Raw genomic sequence first — 24,981 nt, 5'->3', positions numbered from 1 at the left:
TTGCAGTGTGTCTAATCCAGTATAGGTGCTGTGAGTCAGAACATATATTATATTATACTTTATAACTTTGCAGTGTGTCTAATCCAGTATAGGTACTGTGAGTCAGAACATATATTATACTTTATAACTTTGCAGTGTGTCTAATCCAGTATAGGTACTGTGAGTCAGAACATATATTATACTTTATAACTTTGCAGTGTGTCTAATCCAGTATAGGTGCTGTGAGTCAGAAAATGTATTATATTATACTTTATAACTTTGCAGTGTGTCTAATCCAGTATAGGTGCTGTGAGTCAGAACATATATTATACTTTATAACTTTGCAGTGTGTCTAATCCAGTATAGGTACTGTGAGTCAGAACATGTATTATATTATACTTTATAACTTTGCAGTGTGTCTAATCCAGTATAGGTACTGTGAGTCAGAACATATATTATACTTTATAACTTTGCAGTGTGTCTAATCCAGTATAGGTACTGTGAGTCAGAACATATATTATATTATACTTTATAACTTTGCAGTGAGTCTAATCCAGTATAGGTACTGTGAGTCAGAACATATATTATATTATACTTTATAACTTTGCAGTGTGTCTAATCCAGTATAGGTACTGTGAGTCAGAACATATATTATATTATACTTTATAACTTTGCAGTGTGTCTAATCCAGTATAGGTACTGTGAGTCAGAACATATATTATATTATACTTTATAACTTTGCAGTGTGTCTAATCCAGTATAGGTGCTGTGAGTCAGAAAATGTATTATATTATACTTTATAACTTTGCAGTGTGTCTAATCCAGTATAGGTACTGTGAGTCAGAACATATATTATATTATACTTTATAACTTTGCAGTGTGTCTAATCCAGTATAGGTGCTGTGAGTCAGAAAATGTATTATATTATACTTTATAACTTTGCAGTGTGTCTAATCCAGTATAGGTACTGTGAGTCAGAACATATATTATATTATACTTTATAACTTTGCAGTGTGTCTAATCCAGTATAGGTGCTGAGAGTCAGAACATATATTATATTATACTTTATAACTTTGCAGTGTGTCTAATCCAGTATAGGTACTGTGAGTCAGAACATGTATTATATTATACTTTATAACTTTGCAGTGTGTCTAATCCAATATAGGTACTGTGAGTCAGAACATGTATTATATTATACTTTATAACTTTGCAGTGTGTCTAATCCAGTATAGGTGCTGTGAGTCAGAACATATATTATATTATACTTTATAACTTTGCAGTGTGTCTAATCCAGTATAGGTACTGTGAGTCAGAACATATATTATATTATACTTTATAACTTTGCAGTGTGTCTAATCCAGTATAGGTACTGTGAGTCAGAACATGTATTATATTATACTTTATACCTTTAAGCCTGTTGCACTTGTGTTGGACTCACTACTTTATTGTTTACTGTGAAATTGTGATTTACTGTATTGTGTGATTATGTGTACTGTCCACTTAAGAAAGGTGATGCAGAGTAATCAGGTGACCCTGTTACCCAATGGGAACCCCCAAATTGCCCTGAATATAGTGTAGGGAGGAGGCATTGCCCCAGTTTAGTTCCAGTTGAGCTGCGTGAGGTGATTCCGAAAATAACTCATCAAATCAAGCACAAAAGTATCTACAAAATACATAAATGTGGTTGAACCTATATTATAAGGACTGATATCTGCTCTTCTTTATACTATTATTAACATAAAGTCTATGGGGGAGATTTATCAAAACCTGTGCAGAGGAAGAGTGGTGCAGTTGCCCATAGCAACCAATCAGATTGCTTCTTTCATTTTCCACAGGCCTCTTTAGATTGGTTGCTATGGGCAACTGCACCACTCTTCCTCTGCACAGGTTTTGATAAATCTCCCCCTATGTACACATAAAGAAATACTATATCTAATCACTCTGTCTATTGTGGAGGACAGTGTATAGAGTAAAAATAATCCTTGTAATGAGTCTTAGGTGCTTTAGAGGCCAACAGAAAGTGTTGCATTAGCCACAAAATCAAATTAAAGCTTTCTGAGCCCCTCCAGGCCCTCTGTGTGGTAAAGCAGCGCAGCCAATGGTTGTTACAAATTAGGTTTGCTGAAATAAACAGTAAAACAATGAGATAAGGATGAATAATGGGGCTTAATGGCCCTCCTTTCACGGAAGCACATCAAATAAAAATCATTTCATCCACCTGCCATCTCCCTCATCATCTTATATGGAACCATCAAGTAGATATACGTTCAATATCCTTAAGCACTACTGGATTATAAGAAGTTCACATCAGGGAAGAATTCTTATAGCACTTGCATGTTCTTACTCTTATTTGCATAGGGTTCCAATCACTGAACAAACACAATAAAACATAAATTAGATACTTAAATGAAAGGGTTTTCTGTGAATTTAATATTGATGGACTATGCATGTCAGTACAGTGGTCTCTCAAGTTACAATATTAATTGGTTCCTGGACGATCATTGTATGTTGAAACCATAACTCTATGGAAACCTGGTAATTAGTTCTGAAGCCCCCAAAATGTCATCCAAAAATAGGAAAAAGTGAGAATTAAAGAAAAATAAGTAGATAACTTATACAGGAAAAGCAAATCCTTACATATAAAAGTAAGAAAGAGCTGCTGGGAGCTGTTATCACTGTCTATGTAGAGGACAGGAGCTTCTTCAGGGTCCTGTACAGTACATGCACTGTCCTAAAAAAGTAACATGGAGCCGCCCGCCCCTGGAGCAGCTATCCCTGGCACAGGTAAAGAGTAGTAGAGAACATGTAATACCTCCCTGTACTGTAGGGGGCGCTACCAGACAGCCAGTGAGTGCATACACTTCAGGAATACAGGGGTTTTACCAGTGATATGTCCATTCTGATTGGTCGGTTCTTCCAGTCATTGACATGTTTCACAGATCTGACTTGTCTATAGCATTGTATGTTGAGTCTGGTTTCAAGTTACAATGGTCCAGAAAAGACCATTGTATGGTGAAACTATTGTATGTTGAGGCCATTGTAAGTTGGGGGATCACTGTATAAGTGGGCATTTGTCCTTCCCCCCTATTTGCTTAATGAAAGAGCCGTATTATTAGCCTGTCTTCAGTAAATTGTGAAATTGTGTGTCTGTGCACAAGTGTAAGATAAGTATATTAGTATGTGAGTCTTACTAGGACAAGAACTGCCGCAATGTCAATAGAAATTAATAACTAGAAAAAGAACGAAAGCAAACACTATACTATATATATAAACACTTTGCCTAAGGCCATGTTCACACTACGGAATTCTCGCGGAATTCCATGAGCGGAACTCCGCGGTGTGAACTTAACATTAGTGTGAATGGGTCTCCGCGAGACCTGTTCACACTGCGGAATTTCCGCGGCGGACAATTTTGCCTCTGAAATTGTTCCGCACAAAGAAAGAACATGTTCATTCTATGCGCGGATTCCGCGAGCACTTCATAGCCGTCAATGGTGATAGCTCAGTGCCCCGCGGCCCTAGCGCAGTAGCACCTTCGGCGGCGGCTGCCAGGCGGAATCTCCGCTCGCGGAATTCAGTGAGCTCAGGTTGCGTAGTGTGAACGCACCCTTATTGAGCAAATGTTGTGAACAATCAGAGGAAAGGAAAGAAGGCCATCTTTTTTTCTATTCAGTGGTGACATATTCTGAAGTATTTCACAAAAAACTGGGGACAATTTCTTTCCCCAATGTGGCTCCGAATCTAAGCCCCCATCTCTGATACATTAAATATTTTTGGATAGTGGAAAGAAATGAATACAGACACAGGAGAACATATCAACTTCATGGAACTATTGAAAAATTCTATCAAACAACTGAAACTAAATGTAAAGAAAACTTTTGAAACCACAAACCTGAAATAGCAAGGGATTTGTATTTTCGGGGGAAAAATGAATCAACGGCAGAGGTGCCCAGGGCAAATATGCCACAAAAATAACACATTCTTTTGGTGACAAGTTACTAAAGGAGCATCTGTCATAAGGAAGGACATTAAACAGTGACATTCGAAAGATGTCCTTACAATGTAGGCGCTAAGTGAGCTTAGATAGAACCCTGGATTTAGCTAACATGATTGTGACAAGTGCAATGACCCGCACCCGTGTGACTGCACCACCCAGCTGACCAAATCAGTTTGACGGCAAAAGAAATATGTCAACTGATGTGCAGTTAAAGTTCTGCGATCAGGCACAGCTGAGAGCCCCTTCTTTAAGACGGCTTTAATACCCATATTTACTGTGCATATGTCTGATTATTGTGCATGTTGGATTTTCGCTGGACATGTGCCTCTGAGGGAGAGTTGGCAGGCCCATTCCTTCAAAAAGGTTGGGTTGAAAGTAAGATACAAAAAAAAATGATGATTCAAAATGTATGGGTTATTTCACATATTTGAGATAATGTATGTATAGTATTATTGTATTTAAGATAAAGTAAACAATTGAATGTCTCATTCTCATGTACAGCATAGCTGTAAAAAAAAATTGCTACTCCATGGGGGAGATTTATCAAAACCTGTGCAGAGGAAGAGTGGTGCAGTTGCCCATAGCAACCAATCAGATTGCTTCTTTCATTTTCCACAGGCCTCTAAAGAGGCCTGTAGAAAATGAAAGAAGCAATCTGATTGGTTGCTATGGGCAACTGCACCACTCTTCTTCTGCACAGGTTTTGATAAATCTCCCCCCCATAACGGTATGTTTACATGTGCCGTATATGCTGCAAATGTATGTAAACTAATAAAAATAAATAACAACACACCATCAAATCTGCAACATCAATTAAGTATATACAGTCCAGGCCGGTTTTAGACTTAATGTGGCCCTGGGAAAAATTAAAAGTGGGGCCCCAAAAGCCGAACAAGTCAGTCACATTTAGTTAAAGGGGTATTCCACCCCTAGACATCTTATCCCCTATCCAAAGGATAGAGGATAAGATGTCAGATTGCCGCAGTCCCGCTGCTGGGGACCCCTGGGATCCCCGTTGAGGCACCACGCTATCATTACAGCACAGAGCGAGTTCGCTCTGCACGTAATGATGAGCGGTACAGGGGCCGGAGCATCGTTACGTCACGGCTCCGCCCCTCGTGATGTCACGGCCTGCCCCTTTAAATACTAGTCTGGAGGGGGCGTGGCGGTCGTCACGCCCCCTCCCATAGACTTGCATTAAGGGGACGGGCCGTGATGTCACGAGGGGCGGCACCATGACGTCACGCTGCTCCGTCCCCTGTATCGCCCGTCATTACGCGCAGAGCGAACTCGCTCTGTGCTGTAATGATATCACGGTGCCGCAGCGGGGATCCCGGGGGTCCCCAGCAGCGGGACCGCGGCGATCTGACCGGGGCGATCTGACCGGGGCGGAATACCCCTTTAATTCAGGGTGTAGCATGCCAAGAGTGTTGCAAGTTTAATAACCTCTTAAGGACACAGGGAATACCTGTATGCCCTGCACCCGCGCCCCTGCTATGACGCGGGCTCACGGGCTGACCCCGCATCATAGTCGGGTGGTACTGGCGGCAATCAGCCACCAGGACCCATGTCTATTGCCGTATATCACCGATCGCGGTGATGCCCAGCATTAACCCTTTAGATGTGGCAATCAAAGCTGATTGTGAAAGTAAAACCGTTCCCGGTAACTCAGTCGGGCTGTTCGGGACCACAGCGATAATATCAGCTGGATCAGCAGAGCACCGATAACACTGATCTATGCTAAGGCATAGCATTGAACAGTGTATGCAACCAGAAGATTGCATGTAATAGTCCACTATGGGGACAAAAAAATTGTGTAAAAATAAATAAATTAAAATGAATCAATGTGATTAACCCCTTCCCTAATAAAAGTTGGAACCACCCCCCCTTCCCATAAAAATAAAAAAATATGTAAACAAAAATAAACATAAACATATGTGGTATCGCCACATGCGTAAATGTCCGTACTATAAAAATATAATGTTAATTAAACTGCACGGTCAATGACGTATAAGTAAAAAAATTCCAAAGTCTGAAATTGCGTATTTTTGGTAATTTTGTATACCCTAAAAAAAATTATAACAAGCGATCAAAAAGTCCCATCAAAACAAAAATGGGTACCCGAAAAAAAACTACAGACCACAGTGCAAAAAATGAGCCCTCATACATCCCCATATACAGAAAAACAAAAAAGTTATAGGGGTCAGAAAATGTCAATTTTAAACATACTACCGTATTTATCGGCGTATAACACGCACTTTTTAGGCTAAAATTTTTAGCCTAAAGTCTATGTGCGTGTTATACGCCGATACACCCCCAGGAAAGGCAGGGGGAGAGAGGCCGTCGCTGCCCGCTTCTCTCCCCCTGCCTTCCCTGGGGTCTAGAGCCCTGCTGCCGGCCCTTCTCTCCCCCTGGCTATCGGCACCGCTGCCCGTTCTGTCCCCCTGACTATCGGTACCGGCGCCCCATTGCCAGCGCCGATAGCCAGTGGGAGAGAAGCGGCGCCGACAGCCTGGGGGAGAGAAGGGGCAGCGGCACCCATTGCCGGCGCCGCTGCCCCGTTGCCTCCCCCCATCCCCGGTGGCATAATTACCTGGGTCGGGTCCGCGCTGCTGCAGGCCTCCGGCGTGCGTCCCCTTCGTCGTTGCTATGCGCTGCACGGCGCGGCGCATGACGTCAGTGCGCCGCGCCGTGCATAGCAACGACGCAGGGGACGCACGCCAGAGGCCTGCAGCAGCGCGGACCCAACCCAGGTAATTATGCCACCGGGGATGGGGGGAGGCAACGGGGCAGCGGCGCCGGCAATGGGTGCCGCTGCCCCTTCTCTCCCCCTGGCTGTCGGCGCCGCTTCTCTCCCCCTGGCTATCGGCGCCGGCAATGGGGCGCCGGTACCGATAGTCAGGGGGCCAGAACGGGCAGCGGCGCCGATAGCCAGGGGGAGAGAAGGGCCGGCAGCAGGGCTCTAAACCCCAGGGAAGGCAGGGGGAGAGAAGCAGGCAGCGACGGCCTCTCTCCCCCTGCCTTTCCTGGGGGTGTATCGGGGTATACACGCGCACACACGCACCCTCATTTTACCATGGATATTTGGGTAAAAAACTTTTTTTACCCAAATATCCTTGGTAAAATGAGGGTGCGTGTTATAGGCTGGTGCGTGGTACACCCCGATAAATACGGTAATTTTTGTGCATGTAGTTGTATTTTTTTAAATTAATATAATAAAATAAAACCTACATAAATTGGGTATCCTTGTTACCGTATGGACCTACAGAATAAATATGTGTCACTTTTACCAAAAAGTGCACTGCGTAGAAACGGAAGCAGCTAAAAACTACAAAATTGTGTTTTTTTTTGTTTTGTCATAGATTTTGTGGTGAAATGACTGATGTCATTACAAAGTAAAATTGGTAGCACATAAAACAAGCCCTTATATGGCTCTGTAGTTGGAAACCTGAAAGTGTTATGGTTTTTAGAAAGTGAGGAGGAAAAAACGAAAGTGCAAAAATGAAAAAAACGCTGAGTCCTGAAAGGGTTAAAAGATCAGGAGCACAAACCACAAAGCGTATGTCCCTGTAGACACACACAATACCACTATATTTTTCCTAAATAAAAACCACGATATATAGAGCAATATTCTCACATACAGTAACATATAGTGGTAGATACTGCAGACCGAATGAGGCCGGGTTCACATATATCGTGCACTGGAGGGAAACTGATGCTAGAACTGGTCTCATTCATTTGAATGGGACAGTTCACAATCATTCAGCGTCTTAATTTTGACGCCAGATGGTTCGACACGCCGGAGAGAGAAGTTTGGATTACACCCCCTGAAATACACTACTGCGTGTGTGTGTATATATATCATAGGAAAGAAAAATATATATATTTCCCAACCAGAGTGTATCCAGCTGTTGCAAAACTACAACTCTCAGCATGCTGGGATTTGTACTATTCCAACAGCTGGAGGCACCCTGGTTGTGACACATTGATATATACACACACATTCATAAATCAGTGTTTCCCAATCAGGATGCCCCCAACTATTGCAAAACTACAAATCCCAGCATGCCCAAACAGCCTATACAGCTGCAGGCAACCTGGTCAGGTATTGATGGCCTATCCAAAAAATAAGCAATCAATCAATCACAAAGACATGTCATGCATTCTAACAAGGTCAGAATGAGGCAGAGAGACATGAGTCTCCATTGTGACCCTGGCAGCCATGTTTAAGTAGATGCATGCAAAAATTAACTTTAAATACTAAATATTGGGTGGTTGGGTTTCCTATATCCCTATTGCTTAAGAGTTTCATACCCAGGGGAATACGTCATAAACAGCCATGCTTATAAATATATATCCATCCATGCCACAGAAAAGGGGAGGGGGCGCATGGGAGAACATAGGCCATCAGGAGGTATCATGTAATAATAATAATCTTCTAGAAAATAATGTTGGCATTATGGGAATCAGGAGGCTACAGTAGATATCATGGGATAATATAGTCTCTTTGAAAAGAAAAGGGTGGCCTGCATGGAAGCATCATGAGACATGAAGGTATCATGGGACAATAAGTCTTCTCCTGGAAGTTACCTGAGAGGTGAGGCCATGAGGAGCCAGAGAGGTCCTGTCAGATACAGCCAAACGACTGTACGGTATCTATACAATGGTCCTATGATTACACCTTCTTCCCCTCTTTCCCATTACTTAGAGTTAGCTGAGTATCTGGCGTTGCCTGGTTTTTCCTTCCTAATCCTTGTTGTGGAGGAAAATCAACAGCGGAAGCTTTTGACTTCATATCCCGTCCTCATATATTGTTGTCATATACCAACCCCATATCCCGACCTCCTATCCCGACCTCTTATCCCCACCTCCTATCCCGACCTCCTATCCCGTCCTCCTATGCCGACCTCCTATCCCGTTCTCCTATCTCGACCTCCTATCTCGACCTCATATCCCATCCTCCTATCTTGACCTCCTATCTCAACCTCCTATCCCGATCTCCTATCCCCACCTCCTATCCCGACCTCCTATCTCCACCTCCTATCCCCACCTCCTATCCCATCCTTCTATCCTGTCTTCTTATCCTGACCTCCTATCCCATTCTCCTATCTCGACCTCCTATTTCAACCTCCTATCCCCACCTCCTATCCCGACCTCCTATCCCGTTCTCCTATCTCGACCTCATATCCCGTCCTCCTATCTCGGCCTCCTATACCGATCTTCTATCCCGACCTTCTATCCCGTCCTCCTATCTCGACCTCCTATCTCGACCTCCTATACCGATCTTCTATCCCGACCTTCTATCCTGTCCTCCTATCCCGACCTTCTATCCCGACCTCTTTGCCTGACCTCCTATCCTGTCCTCCTATCCCGTATTCATAGCTCGACCTCCTATCTCGACCTCCTATCTTGACCTCCTATCTCGACCGCCTATCTTTACCCCCTATACCGACCTCGTATCCCGTCCTCATATCCTGACCCCCATATCTCCAGCCGTACGGAAGTTATGTGTGAACATACATTTCCCATTGATTTGCATGGGACTTTATACAAAAAAACCTGACCCTCACAAATGGGGGTAATTAAGGGTTAAATTAACTATCCTCTATTTTAAGTGGACATATAGGTAACATGTGACCAAGTATTATCGAAATATCTCCAGCCGTTTGGAAGTTATGCAGTAACATATATTTCCCATAGACTTGTATGGGACTTTAAAAAAAAAAAAACCTGACCCTCACAAATGGGGGTAATTAAGGGTTAAATTAACTATCCTCTATTTTAAGTGGACATATAGGTAACATGTGACCAAGTATTATCGAAATATCTCCAGCCGTTTGGAAGTTATGCAGTAACATATATTTCCCATTGACTTGTATAGGACTTTAAACATAAACCCCGCCCCTGGCAAATGGGGGCGAGTAAGGGTTAAATTACCTATCCTATGTTTGTTGTTGACATATAAGTAACATATGTACCAAGTTTCATGTTAATATCTTTAGCCGTTTGGACGTGATGCTGGAACATACACACACACATACATACACACACACACACACACACACACATTGGCCCTCATTTACTAAGAGTGTTGTGTAGGTTTCTTTGTGGGTTTTATTTCCCTACAATTTATTTTCCACGGTATTTACTAAGGTTTCCCAAAATTTTCCACTTTCCCTACACTTTGCTTTTTTTACACATGCTCTGATCTGTAGGGTTTTCCTCAGCTCAAATCCACCACATTTTATGTGGAAACCTTAGTAAATTTGTTGGTTTTTTGTGAAAATGACAGGGACACGCCCCTTTTCTGAAAAGACACCCTTTTCCCGGCGGCCACGCCCTTTTATTGGGTTTTCTTAGCAAAATGGAGAGTTAGGCTGGGTCCACACTACGTTTTGTCCCATACGGGAGCGCATACGGCAGGAGGGAGCTAAAACCTCGCGCTCCCGTATGTGCTCCCGTATGCCATTCACTTCAATGAGCCGACCGGAGTGAAACGTTCGGTCCGGTCGGCTCATTTTTGTGCCGTATGCGCTTTTACAACCGGACCTAAAACCGTGGTCAACCACGGTTTTAGGTCCGGTTGTAAAAGCGCATACGGCGCAAAAATGAGCCGACCGGACCGAACGTTTCACTCCGGTCGGCTCATTGAAGTGAATGGCATACGGGAGCGCATACGGTCACATACGGGAGCGCGAGGTTTTAGCTCCCTCCTGCCGTATGCGCTCCCGTATGGGACAAAACGTAGTGTGGACCCAGCCTTAGTCGGGTTTTCTCAATTCTGGTGCAAATTCTGGCGCAAAATTTGGTGAAGACAGAGAGGGGCATTTATCAACCCTTTTACCCGAGTTTTTCTGTGTAAATTTGTCGCAAAAAAGTCGTTACTGCGACACCGTGACTTTTCGTGCGACAATCATCTATGCGAGCAAGAAGAGCAAGTTTTGTTTTTTTGACTACGGTACGCGGGTTTGAAAACTTTACTTGGTTTAGTCAGGTATTTATTAACTGCGACAGTCGCAGTTGCGCAATAAAATGTTGCAACGGCCGTAAAAATTGGCAAAATTTAAAAGGGAAAAACTACTGCCGACCGGGCTCCGACATACTTTCTCCCCGCTACCCTCACTTTGCTACAGGGACACTGCAGTGATTTACATCCCCCCCTCTCACCTGCCAGCGCCACACAACTCCCATCTGTCTGCTAACTGTGGCAAGACTACAAGTCCCAGCATGCCCTTACAGTGAGGACACGCTGGGAGTTGTAGTCTTGTATCAGCAGGAGCTGAGCGGCGCGGACGGGAGACAAGGGGGGATATCAGTGTCCCCATCATTATTAAGTGAGGGTAGCGGGGAGGCGGTATGAGGAGCCCGGCGCCGCAGACTCCAAAATCCCCTGCTGTCATTTCACATTTCCCGCTGGGTCCTGTGATTGGCCAGGACCAGCAGCCAATCACAGGACCCGACCAGAACAGTGACATAACATTAGGAGATATAGGAGTCTGTCAGGGGGGGGGGGCCGTCAGCACCCCCCCACGTTCCCGCCCCCCCCCCACCGGCCTTCACCTGCGCTGTGCCCGTCCGTACCCCCCCCCCGGCCTTCACCTGCACTGTTCCCGGTCTCCGCCCCCCACCAGCACCCCTCTACTCCCCCCCAGCCCCCCGGCCTTCACCTGCTCTGTGCCCGGCCTCCGCTCCCACGTCTTTGGTTGCGCCGGCCTGATGTCCCTCCGTCAGTGACCTCACTCGCAGGGCGCCCGGAGAGAATGAGCGCTGCGCTGGAAGGGTGAGTGTGTGTGTCTGTCTCTCTGTCTGTCTCTATCTCTACTGTGTGTCTCTGTCTGTGTGTGACTGTGTGTGTGTTTGTGTGTGTGTGACTGTGTGTGTGACTGTGTGTGACTCTCTGTGTGTGTGTGCCCAGGCTCCCTTTGCAGGACTACAACTCCCAGCATGCCCTTACTGTAAGGACATGCTTGGAGTTGTAGTTGTGTAGTGCAGGCGAATGACAAGCTTGTCCCCTGCCCCCAGCTGCAGGACTACAACTCCCAGCATGTCCTTCTGTAAGGACATGCTGGGAGTTGTAGTCCTGCAGCTGGGGGCAGGGGGCAAGCTTGTCACTTGCCCACACATCTCCTGCACCACACAACTACAACTCCCAGCATGTCCTTACTGTAATGGCATGCTGGGAGTTGTAGTCGTACGGGGCTGGAGATGTGTGAGCAGGTGATAATAAATGTACTAACCCATTTTTATTTTCTTCTTCTTTTCATTTCAGATCCATGTATCCTGTGGACTCCTTCGGATTCAGTGGACTACTTCGATGACCAGCATTTTTCTTTGTCTGATTTTAATAAAATGGTTAACGAGGGCTAGTGGGGGAGTGTTTTTTGTAATAATTTTTTTTTTTAAACCTGTTGTGTTTTTTCCTTACTTTACTTGACAGGCTTAGTTGTGGAAGCTGTCTTATAGACGGAGTCCATTACTATGCTCGGCTTAGCATTAGCCACAAAAACAGCTAGCGCTAACCCCCAATTATTACCCCGGTACCCAACGCCACAGGGGTGCCGGGAAGAGCCGGTACCAACAGACCCGGAGCGTAAAAAATTACGCTCCTGGGCCTAGGCGGTAACAGGCTGGCGTTATTTAGGCTGGGGAGGGCCAGTAACAATGGTCCTTGCCCACCCTGGTAACGTCAGGCTGTTACTGTTTGGTTGGTATTTGGCTGAGAATAAAAATAGGGAGGACCCAATGCGTTTTTTTTTAAAATAAATAATTAAATATAAAAAAAAAACACATAGGGTCCCCCCTATTTTTATTCCATTGTTATTGTCCCTCCCCAGTCTAAATAACACCAGCCTGTTACCGCCTAGGCCCAGGAGCGCCATTTTTGACGCTCCGGGCCTGTTGGTACCGGCTCTTCCCAGCACCCCTGTGGTGTTGGGTACCGGGGTAATAATTGGGGGTTAGCGCTAGCTGTTTTTGTGGCTAACGCTAAGCCCGGCTTAGTAATGGACTCCGTCTGTAAGACAGCTACCACTACTAAGCCTGTCCAGTAAGTAAAAAAAAAAAACACAACAGGTTTAAAAAAAAAATTATTACAAAAAAACACTCCCCCCACAAGCCCTCGTTAACCATTTTATTAACATCAAGCAAAGAAAAACACTGGTCGTCGAAGTAGTCCACCGAATCCGAAGGAGTCCACAGGATACACAGATTTGTAGAAGAAGTAACAAAAAAAAAATGAGTAAGTACATTTAGGGAGAAAAACAGTGTTAAAAAAATTTAATAAACACACACACACACACATATATATGTATACACATTTTTTTTCAAAGCTGCATAGTGGTGTTCTGTAGTCATTATTTGGTTTTTGCTTATGTGTGCTAAAAAAAAATGGTATTTAAAAGTGATTTCTTGGTTTTTGCTCATGTAAGCCAAGTTTATCAACCCCCTGTGATAGTATGATAAATATGTCATACATAAGCAAAAAAATAGCAAGAAAAAAATGACCACAGAACTTGCTTACCAAAGCAACGATGATAAATGTCCCCGAGAATTTCTGGCGCAATGCGACAGAATCTGGTGCACAACCCGACAAAACATGTCGGGTTTGCAATAGTAAATGAGGGCCATTGAGTTTTATATATATATATATAGATATCTGGTAGCGTACTACTTCCTATTTGACTAAGATCATTTTGAAATGTGGATGGAATTATACCAATTAGTATCTATGGTGAAAGAATCCTTCCCTAATCTCCAGTTTGAGATTGTAGGTTCTACAAATTACCAGGCTCAAATTACCAGACTCTGTCATTGTGACGCCATGTGATCTCCTCATGCTGCTGGCACATTAACCCCTTAAGGACTCAGGGTTTTTCAGTTTTTGCACTTTCGTTTTTTCCTCCTTACCTTTTAAAAATCATAACCCTTTCAATTTTCCACCTAAAAATCCATATTATGGCTTATTCTTTGCGTCGCCAATTCTACTTTGCAGTGACATTAGTCATTTTACCCAAAAATGCACGGCGAAATGGAAAAAAAATCATTATGCGACAAAATCGAAGAAAAAACGCCATTTTGTAATTTTTGGGGGCTTCCGTTTCTACGCAGTGCATATTTCGGTAAAAATTACACCTTATCATTATTCTGTAGGTCCATATGGTTAAAATCATACCCTACTTATATAGGTTTGATTTTGTCGTACTTCTGGAAAAAACTACATGCAGGAAAATGTATACGTTTAAAAATGTCATCTTCTGACCCCTATAACATTTTTATTTTTCCACGTACAGGGCGGTATGAGGACTCATTTTTTGCGCCGTGATCTGAAGTTTTTATCGGTATGATTTTTGTTTTGATCTGACTTTTTGATCACTTTTTATTCATTTTTTTATGGTATAAAAAGTGACCAAAATGCGGTCCCGAACAGCCCGACTGAGCAGCCAGGTCACTTTCACTTTCACTTTAGAAGCGGCGGTCAGTCCGCCGCTTCTAAAGGGTTAATACCGCACATCGCCGCTATCGGCGATGTGTGGTATTAGCAGCGGGTCCCGGCCGTTGATGAGCGCCGGGACCGACGCGATATGATGCAGGATTGCGGCGCGATCCCGCTTAATATCGCGGGAGCCGGCGCAGGACGTAAATATACGTCCTGCGTCGTTAAGGGGTTAAAGGGGTTATCCACCATAAGGTGATTTTAGTACGTACCTGGCAGACAGTAATGGGCATGCTTAGGAAGGATCTGCGCTTGTCTTGGGGCTAAATGGCTATGTCGTGAGATTACCATAATACTGTGGCTAGCTTTTTGTGAACTGGTATTTCCTGTTTGACTTTTCTTTTTTTTTTTTTACTACAAATCCCACAATTCCATTTTCCTCCCTCCCACACATCAGCCACCACACCCATTGAAACATAAATGAGCTGCATCCATTCAAAATACGCATTGTTTTTAATCAGGGTGCCTACAGCTGTTGCATTAGTTGCAGATTGATCTCTCTCCCACCAAGTGATCGCTCCACCCATCGAAGCAGACAGGCTCCCTGTCATCAGCTGACTAGCGAGTCAGGTCTCGGCCACATTGCAACCTGGGAAAAATCTGAGACAGCGGTCATTTTGTATGGTATTAAAAATAAATATTGGGGTAAAAATCACATAAGAATTGTGAGAAAACCGTCACACACAGGTACAGACACTATATTATGAACTACACTAACTTTACAGCCCCCGTAGCATAGTCAAATAAAAAAAATTCCTGGAATAACCCTTTCAACTTGTTAATCTCTTCAAAATCTTCAATTGACATTTAAAAAATATCTTTAATCTCTTCAATTGTGACGCCATATGGTCTCTCGACCCTGTTGCCACATCCAGACTTTGTCATTGTGCCTGCATGTCATACTGAATAACAGTATTATTTCACTACCCCAGCAAACTCCCTATGCATGTTACGTCAAGGCAAAGTGTTCTACAGGGTGAGCCATTTATATGGATACACCTTAATAAAATGGGAATGGTTGGTGATATTAACTTCCTGTTTGTGGCACATTAGTATATGTGAGGGGGAAACTTTTCAAGATGGGTGGTGACCATGGCGGCCATTTTGCAGTTGGCCATTTTGAATCCAACTTTAGTTTTTTCAATAGGAAGAGGGTCATGTTCTAGGTAAATAGTCACACCCAGAGACATAAATTGCATGGTTTATATTTTTGGCAATTCATCAGGTCACATTGCTTTGAATTTTGGTGACCATAGGTATTAAGGTCCTAATAGCATCATGACCTACCACATTAGCAGCATAATAATTGCGACAGACCCTAAAAAATGCTTTAAAGTTCTATGTCCTTTAATGTAGGGTCACAAGTGCAGTATTTTGCCTTGTATTTTGCTGCACATTTTTTGAAGCGGAATTTGCTACCTGTTGACGTCAACGGGTAGAATATACGCAGCAGCAAATACACAGCAAAATGCAGCATATGTAACCCAACCCGTAAAAAAAACGTTATCATGTGAGGCAGACATGTTGAAAGTTATGATCATTTACGGTCTGAGCTTTCAGCCTTTGACCTATCTCTAGATATCGCCAGGAGAGGTGCGCAGTAGTGAACTTCACTCCCCAAAAGGCCAAGATCTCCATCCAGCTACACTAGATGGGCTCTATTATAAGTCTAATGGGCTGTCCAGTGCAGCTAGACAGAGATCGCAGCCACTGTAAAGAAATTATATATAAAATAAAGTGTGTCACTTTTTGTTCGCTTCAGTGTGGCAAGAAGAGAATCAGTATAAAAATACAATGCAGAATAAAATAAAAAAAAAGCTGTATAGCTATGTTTCCCAAGCCGTGTCTTGTCACTCAGTGTGTTTAGCCCTCTGGCCTCTATGTCACTTTTTGAGGTGAGAAATTGGGAACGAAGACTTACGCTTGCTGACACATGCCAGGCTGTAGCTGTGAGGTTATTCAAGAAGAGGGACGGATGGTCAGAAAAGTTCCTGGCTGTGCCTGGCAGCAGAGATGTCAGAGAACAGAGGTCTGGACAGCCTTGTGCTCATCATGTTCTCAGGGCTCTGCTCAGCATGGAAAACATATTTCTTATAACCTGATATAACAGCCAAACAGGAAGAAAACAGGGGCTGAAGATTTTAGGATATACTTTGTTAATACATTAATGTATATTACCGTATTTTTCGCCGTATAAGGCGCTTTTTCTTCCCCAAAACTGGGGGGGAAAAGTCGGTGCGTCTTATACAGCGAATGCACCCCTATCGCGGCGGTCCCTGCGGCCATCAACGGCCGGGACCCGCGGCTAATACAGGACATCACCGATAGCGGTGATGCCCTGTATTAACCCTTCAGATGCGGCGATCAAAGCTGACCGCCGCGTCTGAAGGGAAAGTGACACTAACCCGGCTGTTCAGTCGGGCTGTTCGGGACTGCCGTGATTTCACCGCGGCGGTCCCGAACAGCCCGACTGAATAGCCGGGTTAGTGCTTACAGGACACCGGGAGGGACCTTACCTGCCTCCTCGGTGTCTTCTCCGTTCAGGGATCCCCTGTATGGCCGGCGCTCTCCTTCCTCGTCATCACGTCGTCGCGTACGTGCGTCGGCGTGCGTAACGACGTGATGGCGGCGACGTAGAGCAAGGGTACCCGGCCGGCAGCAGAGACGTTCTGGAGCGACGGGGACATGGCGACGGCGATGGAGCGACATCCAGGGCAGCGGTGACGGGTCCGGAGCGGCGGGGACACGTGAGTATTACCTCCTATGCAGTGGTCTTCAATCTGCGGACCTCCAGATGTTGCAAAACTACAACTCCCAGCATGCCCGGACAGCCAACGGCTGTCCGGGCATGCTGGGAGTTGTAGTTTTGCAACATCTGGAGGTCCGCAGGTTGAAGACCACTATTGGGTTAAAAATCTTTATTTTTTTAGATTTTGCACCTATAAATTGAGTGCGTCTTATACGCCGGTGCGTCCTATAGGACGAAAAATACGGTATATGGCTCTTTATACTTAAATAATTTAAAACAGTGACGTCATGACATTTGATAACACTACAATAATCCTACTCATTGTCACATCCAGTAAATTGGCAGAAACATGATACTATAACCTAAACACCCACACAACTACATATCACATGCACACAACTATATGAGGAATGTATCCCATAACATATAGGTTATTCAAATTGTTATTGCATTTAGTTGATAAAATCATATATATATAGATACCCCTTTAATGGTATCCAAAAATAACTAGGCCCTATAGGGTGAAAAATAGGATTCAAAGCTATTTTTGAAAGTTTTTCCTTCTTTTAAAGTAGTAAAAAATAGCAAAAAATTTGATAAATTGGGTAAAAAGTGTAATTGTACTGACCTACATTTTAAAGTTTCAGTTACATGGTTTATCCCGACATTGTTCCACCAGTCATCCGCTAACAATAAATCCAGTCAGGATTATACCCATTGAACAAATAAAAGAAGATATTTCCAATCGCTTTGAAACCTTGAAAAAGAGGGAGGCTTTTTGGATATATAAACTGTCCACTATCACACCAAGAGGGTTAAATGAAATTACAGAAACCATTATATAATCTTCATTATTCTGTATAAAAGGAAATGGATCTGGTACCTCTAAAGCACAAGCCGCAGCGTTATCATCACTGAAATCAATAATCGCAAGTTAACAGCAGTATCAAGACCCCTGGAGCATCAAAATCTTCAAAGTTAACTGCACGAATGTGTGAAAATTGTGTTAGCAGTATTAACATCATCGGAACAAGTGCACATGAGCGAGGGACATTACCAATGTAAAACCACTGAATTATCTGCACGCATGCGCATCAAACGTGCAGATAAATCATATTTTAAACACTGATTTTAAATTAAATACTAACATTCTATATGACATTAATCTGTCTATATCCAATTTTGCTCTCTCCCTCCCCTCTCCCCCCTTTTTTTGTTATATTTAAAGGGGTATTCCAGGAAAAAACTTTTTTTTATATATCAACTGGTTCCAGAAAGTTAAACAGATTTGTAAATTACTTCTATTAAAAAATCTTAATCCTTTCAGTACTTATGAGCTTCTGAAGTTAAGGTTGTTCTTTTCTGTCTAAGTGCTCTCTGATGACACGTGTCTCGGGAAACACCCAGTTTAGAAGCAAATTCCCATAGCAAACCTCTTCTAAACTGGGCGGTTCCCGAGACACGTGTCATCAGAGATTACTTAGACAGAAAAGAATAACCTAAACTTCAGAAGCTCATAAGTACTGAAAGGATTAAGATTTTTTAATAGAAGTAATTTACAAATCTGCTTAACTTTCTGGAGTCAGTTGATATATAAAAAAAAGTTTTTTCCTGGATAACCCCTTTAAGTTTTTTTTTTTACTTTATTTTTTTAACTGAATTTTTTTATTGAATTTTTTATAATTTAATTTTTTTAATTTCATTTTTTTATTTTATTTTTTATAATTTTATTGAGATAATTTTGTGAGTTATGTAATGTGTTGACCCAGAAGGAAACTAAAATTGTGTTTTAAATTTTGCTGCATTTACAATGAAATGTATTGGTTGCCTGACGAAGAACTCGGGTCGGGTTCGAAATTTATGTTGCGCTAATAAACCCTATTCCTGAACCAACTGGTCTAAGAGGACAGTGCTAAGAATCCACGTTTTTTGGGGGATACAACACCGATTGTTTCTCCTGCTATTTACATTTTAAAGTTAATATTCTTATTTTAAGCTTTGTTATACCTGACATGATAAAATAAAATAAAAAGGGCTATTAAAATGTTTATTCTGTCTAGGAAAAAATGAGTCCTCATACAGCACTTTTGATGGATAGATTTAAAAAGAAGTTATGGCTCCTACAAGACAAGGTAGAAAAAAAATTTAAGCAAAAAATCTAAAACATAACTGCATTCTTAAGAGGTAAAGTGGTTAAGCCTAAAGTGGGTCTGACCCCTTTATGACCATCACATGTGCAGCGTCCTCATCTGTCTCTGTGGCTGAGCCCAGGGAAGGACAAACCATTAGTATGCCAGGAGGATACAGGGAAGAGTATTATTTAAAGAGGAAGAAATATCTTCACAATGTACACAGTCCATTCACTAGTTTTCATCAATCTTCAGGATATGGAAAATTACATTAGGGAACCTTTTAACTAATAAAGAAGTAAGGAATTATCCTATGCACAGTACTGATGGAGACTGTATAAGGACCATACTAATGACATTAGGACATGCAGGTCTCATCTCTCAACAGTGAGTCAGTGTCTTTGTTGCTCAGGTCAAATTTCATTTTCTCATCTGTACTAAGTTACTGGTGTCTAAAAATCCACATTCAAAGGGGTGTCAGGACAGCCCCTCATTACACTGAAGTCAGCCAATCCAAAGGATAGGGGATAAGTGTCTGATCGCGGGGGAGTCTGACAGCTGGGACCCCTGGGATCTGTGGCCTGGCTCTCCCCAGGAAGGGTGCGTGTCAACCCCACATGAAGCATGTCCACTCCATGTACCTCTATGGGAGAGGGGGAGATAGCTGAAAGCTGAGATATATAGAAATATCTGCGGGGGGGTGTCGGCCGTCGCTTTGTGCAAGGGGTTGACATGCTCCCTTCCTGGGGAGAGCCGGGGTGCAATGCAGGAGATTGCGGCAGGGAGTGTCCCAGTGGTTGAGCCCCCCGCAATCTAACACCTATCCCTTATCATTTGCATAGGGTATAAGTTTTACTGCACCAAAGTACTCCTTTAACACCCTTTTACCAGTTTAGGATGTTAGGATTGGGAAAAAAAAACCTATATTTTAGTGTACCCTTTATATTGTTGGCACATGCAGAACAAAGAAAAAGATACATTTAAAATATAAAAAGTAAAAAATACCAAGAAGGCGTTGTAGTACAGTATGTATATATACAGTCATAGCTCAAGATACAAAATCTAAATGTTGTGTACAAAGCATAACCAGGGCAATTATACTATGATGGGAGAAAAGGATGGAACACACATCAGAGCTGTACAAAAGTGCTTAAAATGAACTTGTACCTCCACATCATTGCACCATTCACCTCAAACACAACAGATGATATAACCTATACATAATACATTGCATAGTTCTACAGTTGTTTATTCTGTTGAGCTTTTATCTATATACTGTGTGTTATTTATTATGGGGTCTCTGGTACTAGTCACTGTATCGTCCAGCGTCCTGTAACTTGCATAGCAAGTACTAAAACATTTCAGATTGTTTCCTCTGTAGGCATTTTTATTGATTTTAAATACAACTCAACAACCAGAATCCCATTCTACTAAAATGGCCTGTAGACTTGTTCCATCAGATACAGAGTATGCAACGTGACAAATCTATTGAACAAAATACAAAAGGCTAATTAAAATGACTCCCAATGCATAATACATAATCTTGGACTGGGAGGAGGCCTTCATAAGTAGACCTCATTCACATAATTGTCCACATGTATTACTTGATAGCATTAGAATGATAGCATTTAACTAAACTTAGGATGCAGACAAGTTTGACCAACCCACTTTATGTACAGTACCTATGATGTGGATTTCAATGGGTTGTCCGGCCTTTTTTTAATTACTATTTTATTATTATTGGAATAGACCATTATTTGTAACCCCCCCCCCCCCCCTCTTCCCTCTATTCTGATGTGTGCTTGTTTATTTACATAAAGAACTTCCTGTTGATGTTATATCAGGGTTCCAGTGGTCAGCTTACTACAAGTCAGTGGAAGATTTGGGGGGGGGGGGGGGGTGTCCACTGGGCAGTTGCCATTGGCTCCTCACCCTGTTAATCACACTTGTGTCCTCTAGCTGCTTAAGCCGCCAAACGCTTCCTCTGACATCAACGTGAGCCGGAGTGAGGGTAGAAGAGCGGCCATGCTGTCCAGCTACATGCCTGGCAAGAAAAAGGTGCTTTTAATTTTTTTATGTTGGTAATAGGACAACCATGTGGGGGGGGGGGGGGGGGCTCTACTTACAGGGAGACATCTATGGGGGCTCTACCTAGCACTGTTTACTTTCACTGCTGGGGTTCTTGGTTTAAACCTAGACATAAACACTTTTTTTTCATTTTGTTTTCAAATACAATTAAAATAATGCTTTTAAATAGTGCCAACTTTTTCTACAGTGATGTTCAGAGATTCTCATCACCAGGGCCGAACTGGCCTACCGGGACACCGGGAGGATTCCCGGTAGGCTGCTAGCCTTGTAGGCCGGCCTGTCACGCACACCTAATGTGTGAACAGTGAAAGCTGTCTGTTGTTATGCTGACAACGTCAGGCAGCCACTAGAGATGATCAAACTTTTCAAAAATTTGATTCGGCCGATTCGCCGAATTTTCTGAAAAAGTTTGTTTCGATCCGAATTTGTTCGCGGCGAATCGATATTAAAAAAGGCTATTTCTAGCCTACATACAGCCTCTATAGGGGTATAGAACACTTTGCTGTGTCCTAAAACGCATATGGAGTGTGCTGGGGTAGTGAAAAAATATTGTTATTCAGAATAGAATGCAGATTACCGGCATCGCTCTTAGAATCACTGCCGCACAGCAGCACAATGACAGAGCCTGGTGGTGGCATCAGTGTCAGGAGACCATATAGTGACTGAATGACATAGCGTGGAGGTGTTGGCAGCATAAGGACACCATATAGTGGGTGAATGGCACAGCGTGGAGGTGTTGGCAGCATAAGGACACCATATAGTGGCTGAATGGCACAGCGTGGAGGTGTTGGCAGCATGAGGACACCATATAGTAGCAGAATGACACAGAGTGGAGGTGTTTGCAGCATGAGGACAACATATAGTGAGTGAATGGCACAGCGTGGAGGTGTTGGCAGCATGAGGACACCATATAGTGGCTGAATGGCACAGCGTGGAGGTGTTGACAGCATGAGGACATCATATAGTGGCTGAATGGCACAGCGTGGAGGTGTTGGCAGCATGAGGACACCATATAGTGGGTGAATGGCACAGCGTGGAGGTATTGGCAGCATGAGGACACCATATAGTGGCTGAATGGCACAGCGTGGAGTTGGCTGTTGCACGAGTACACTACACACCAGGGCTTCACAATCCCCCCCAAAAAACAACACAATATGAGAAATGTTTGACAAAGATTTCTCATAGGTAGCACCCGCTATCCAAAAATTTTAAATTCCCAGACCCAGGCCCCACCTCTGCGGCATCAGGAAGCCATTTATTCCCTGAAGGACACAGCCTGGAGTTGGCTGATGCACCAGTACACACAAGGCTTCACAATCCGCCCCAAAATCAACAAAATTGTATAATAAAAAAAAAAAATGTATACCTTTGTGTAAGAACAAGTACATATCCAACATTTAAGAAGGCTCTATAAGGCAGGACGGTGGACCACCCAAAGACTTTCTTCTCAAAAATAATGAACCACACAATAAAAAATAAAAAAAATAAAAAATTTGAAATTCAAAGACCAAGGCACCACCTCTGCTGCTTCAGTAACCCATATATTGCCTAACGGACACAGACTGGAGTTGACTGATGTACGAGTACACAGCCGTCACCCGGGCTTCACAATCCACCCCAAAAAACAGCATTTTTTTTTTAAATTATCTGACGAAATACCTTTGTGTAAAAACAAGCGCATATACAACAGTTCAGAAGACTCTATAATGCAGGATGGTGGACCACCCAAAGACTTTCTTCTCAAAAATAATAAACCACACAATGTTTGAAATTTGGTTAAAAACAATTATTACATATGTGTGTAAGCGCATCTGTCTCAAAAAGATCAGATCACCAAAGGATTTTTTTCGCCACAAATGATTAAGCAGAGTTAATCCCTCTCTGTATTTTTTTTTTAAATTTTCATAAAAAAATCACACGCACCAAGCGTTCCGTTGTGTAACGGTTAGCATTCTGCAAAATTCAATCTTAATACTGATGAAATTATCAGTAAATTTAACAATAACACTACCCAAGAGTGTTTAATTACCCCATACATTGCACCAGGAACAGTCAGGAGTAGGCCTCAGCAGTACCCAATAGGCGTTAATAACCCCTTACCTTGCCCGATCAATTGCGAGATCGAGCAATAACAGGTGTGTTATGGCCTCAGATGTCCTGGGCCGCACTAGCGCTCCACTGAACGGATTAGCATTTTTTTCTCTTTCTCTTTTTTTCAAGGACAGATGTGTGTTACACACTGAAACCAGTTCGTGATAGGGATCTGGGATTGCAATTATTTACCCTTAAAACGAGGAATTACCAGTAAGTGAGGGTCATAAGCTTGCGTTGATTAAGTCCCTGCCCTTTGTACACACCGCCCGTCGCTACAACCGATTGGATTGGTTAGTGAGGTTCTCGGATCGGCCCAGGCGGGGTAGGAGAAGGCCCTGGCAGAGCGCCGAGAATTTAATGATCATTGTTGAAATTTGCATTAAGCATGTATTTAGCTACTGCTAAACTTCAAAAAAGTATAGGCCCAAGGCCTGAGGCACCAGTGAGGCAAGTAGTTTGTGAAAGACACAGAATGAGTCTGGAGCAGTCATTCGCAGTACCCAAGAGGGTTTCATAACCCCTTACATTTAAAGATCAATGTTTACATTTGCATTAAGCATGTATTTAGCTACTGCTAAACTTCAAAAAATTATAGGCCCAAGGCCAGAAGCATCAGTTTCCCCCATATTAGGAGCATAGTTGTCCCCCAGATTAGGAGCATAGATGTCCCCCAGATTAGGCAGCATAGATGTCCCCCAGATTAGGAGCATAATTGTCCCTCAGATTAGGCAGCATAGATGTCCCCCAGATTAGGAGCATAGTTGTCCCCCAGATTAGGCAGCATTGATGTCCCCCAGATTAGGCAGCATAGATGTCCCCCAGATTAGGCAGCATAGATGTCCCCCAGATTAGGAGCATACTTGTCCCCCAGATTAGGCAGCCTAGATGTCTCCCAGATTAGGAGCATAGTTGTCCCCCAGATTAGGAGCATACTTGTCCCCCAGATTAGGCAGCATAGATGTCCCCCAGATTAGGCAGCATAGATGTCCCCCAGATTAGGCAGCATAGATGTCCCCCAGATTAGGCGGCACAGATGTCCCCCAGATTAGGAGCATAATTGTCCCCCAGATTAGGCGGCATAGATGTCCCCCAGATTAGGCGGCACAGATGTCCCCCAGATTAGGAGCATAGTTGTCCCCCAGATTAGGAGCATAGTTGTCCCCCCAGATTAGGCAGCATAGATGTCCACCAGATTAGGCAGCATAGATGTCCCCCAGATTAGGAGCATAATTGTCCCCAGATTAGGCAGCATAGATGTACCTCAGATTAGGAGCATAGTTGTCCCCCAGATTAGGCAGCATAGATGTCCCCCAGATTAGGCAGCATAGATGTCCCCCAGATTAGGCAGCATAGATGTCCCCCAGATTAGGCAGCATAGATGTCCCCCAGATTAGGAGCATAGTTGTCCCCCAGATTAGGAGCATAGTTGTCCCCCAGATTAGGCAGCATAGAT

General features: G+C 43.2%; 1 protein-coding gene across 11 annotated transcripts in view; it reads right to left on the bottom strand.

Annotated features, from left to right (window-relative positions):
• Positions 1-24,981, bottom strand: part of LOC130282764 (proto-oncogene tyrosine-protein kinase receptor Ret-like) — a 597,601-nt gene that overhangs the window by 210,833 nt on the left and 361,787 nt on the right. The window contains exon 1 of one of the 11 annotated variants that reach the window (XM_056531419.1): positions 16,390-16,498. The exons of the other annotated variants lie outside the window; for them this stretch is intronic. The gene's annotated coding sequence lies outside the window, so the exon portion shown is untranslated. Of the gene's footprint in view, positions 1-16,389; positions 16,499-24,981 lie in introns of those variants that run through there. 11 annotated transcript variants of the gene reach the window in all.

Source organism: Hyla sarda, chromosome 7 (genome assembly GCF_029499605.1).
Source record: "Hyla sarda isolate aHylSar1 chromosome 7, aHylSar1.hap1, whole genome shotgun sequence".
NCBI lineage: Eukaryota > Metazoa > Chordata > Amphibia > Anura > Hylidae > Hyla > Hyla sarda.
Note: the sequence above shows the minus strand (reverse complement) of the source record. Positions and strands in the feature narration are given on the sequence as shown.